Source organism: Epinephelus lanceolatus, chromosome 1, assembly GCF_041903045.1.
Source record: "Epinephelus lanceolatus isolate andai-2023 chromosome 1, ASM4190304v1, whole genome shotgun sequence".
NCBI lineage: Eukaryota > Metazoa > Chordata > Actinopteri > Perciformes > Serranidae > Epinephelus > Epinephelus lanceolatus.
In genome coordinates this window covers 9,649,152-9,651,234 of record NC_135734.1, presented here as the reverse complement: position 1 = coordinate 9,651,234, position 2,083 = coordinate 9,649,152, and the positions used below count along the sequence as shown (strand labels likewise).

The following is a 2,083-nucleotide window of genomic DNA, read 5'->3' as shown; positions in this document are numbered from 1 at the left end:
AAAGACAAAAAAAGGAGGGCTGCGGCGTTCAAAAAGGTAAAAGGTGTTAAAAACTGCAGGTGCTCTTTGGTCCTTGGTGAGGAAGCATAATGAGGAAAAAGAAGAAAATGCGATCCAAGGCACTCTGGCAATTAAAAAGCTTTATTAAAGAGGCTAGTTCATGGAGAACAGATAAAAAGTTACCTACATGTTTCGGCCTCAGTCGGCCTTCGTCAGGGCAAATAGGATAAGAACAAGTAACAGGGCATGTATATATACATATGTAGTGGTATGAGATACCACTGCCACACTGAACGCAAGTCGTGGCTTCACCACGCCCTTTCTGGGCTATTAGCCTATCACCGCTCAGGCGAAGGGGACAAAGGAAGGCCGTGTCCCTCCTCCTGACCTCTCGCTTCCTGCCTCTTCGCCCCGCCCACTTCCAGGTCGTTGCACTCGCCGCTCGCTGCAGAATACAGGTATGCACACCTTAGCATTGTATTTATATTCGGCTGCATGTTATGTATCTGAAACCGTAACCTTTTCATTAGGTCTGGCGTCTCACCTGCAGTCGAGGCGATTATCCAGGGTGGTCTATCGCTGCCGACCGGAGCGTAGCCTGCTGCACGGGGGATACGCGGTGGCTGCCTTCCCCTGCCGCAGTGACTCTCTTCACCCCTCTCCCTCTTTGGGCGGACGCCGGTTCTACCCAGCTGGCCACCAGAACACACGAACGCTAAGCTAAGTAGGAGCATTGCTGTTTAATTATGGTCTTTTAGCCACGGCTCCTGCTACCGTTGCTACTGCTGCTACTACTCTTAGCCACGGCTACTGCTGCCGCTGCTACCACTGCTACTACTGTTACCGCGGCTATCGCTGCTTCGCTGCTTCGCTGCTTCGCTGTTGCTGCTGCTTCGCCGGCTTGGACTGGGCTTCCTGTCGGCTGCGTGTGTGTCAACCTGCTTCCTGCTGTCGGCTTGCTCTCCTGCTTCTGCGGGTGTGGTGCTGCTGGATGCGTGTGGCTGCCGCTCGTGCTGACCGGGCTTCCGATCAGTGGGACGCCACGAGCTCAATCAGGACTTTCAGCCACCCATCTGGACTGGGCTGTGTGTGTGTGTGTGTGTGTGTGTGTGTGTGTGTGTGTGTGTGTGTGTGTGTGTGCGTGTGTATGTGTGAGTGTTAATCAAGGTTTGGCTTAATTGTTTTGTTTATTTTCTTATTTAATCATTGGTCGATTTCCTTGAATTTCTTAGTTCCTTGTTTTGTTTTGGGGAACTTATCGTAATTAAGTTTCATTTGGGAGGGGAACTCCTCAGTTTGAGTCCTCAGTTATTTGTGTATATCAGTTATGATGATTAACTGTTGAGTTGATATCTCTGGCCAGAGACTCCTAAGTTTCCTTTGTGTTTCTTTTGTTTGGTTGATTTATTATTGATCTAAATCCATATTTGTCAGTTTATTAATCCATTACAATTTGTTTCCTTATGTTATGGGATATTGTTTGTTTTCTTTTTTTATACTTGAGCCTTGACTGTGTCTCTCCTTTTTCCCCTACAGCTGAAGGCCGACGGTGGTGGTGGTGGTTTCCCTGGGTGGTGGTGATCCCCTGTGTGCTGTGTGACCCCTGTTCAAGATTTGCTTTGTTTGCACTTCACGTTTTTGCTGTGTGTTTGGGGTGCTCTCCCTTTTCTTTTTGGACTTCACTCCCCCTTGTCACCCCCCCCTCCAGCCGGTAAGCCTCAGTCTGTATCCCCTAGTTGGGCTCTCTTCTCCTTTTTTTGGTTATTGTGCCAAACCCCGTTGTTTTAATTAATAATTTTTTTTTTTTTTTATGATCATTGAACTCCGTCTCCTGCCTCCCTGAATGAACGAACCTGAGTGTCTTTCTGGTGATAGTTCAAATTAAATTAATAATCACCGCCTCGTGTTGCCACATATACATAGGTGAAGATCATTACATGGATCAGCCACACCTGTGGCACTAATAAAGCTCTGGAAAAACCCCATAGAGTAGATCCTGAAGAAAGGATGAGAAACAAATTAGCAAAACCAGTAGATGGCAGTACAGAAAACAAAAAGGTAAATGAATACATAAGTACATAAG

The 2,083-nt window shown here is 47.2% G+C and overlaps 1 long non-coding RNA gene across 1 annotated transcript; it reads left to right on the top strand.

Moving 5' to 3' along the window:
- Positions 1-280: 280 nt before the first annotated feature.
- LOC144464652 (uncharacterized) lies at positions 281-1,707 on the top strand. The gene is made up of 3 exons (XR_013492318.1): positions 281-458; positions 531-724; positions 1,537-1,707. It is a non-coding gene; the product is annotated as an uncharacterized LOC144464652 (long non-coding RNA).
- Positions 1,708-2,083: the final 376 nt, after the last annotated feature.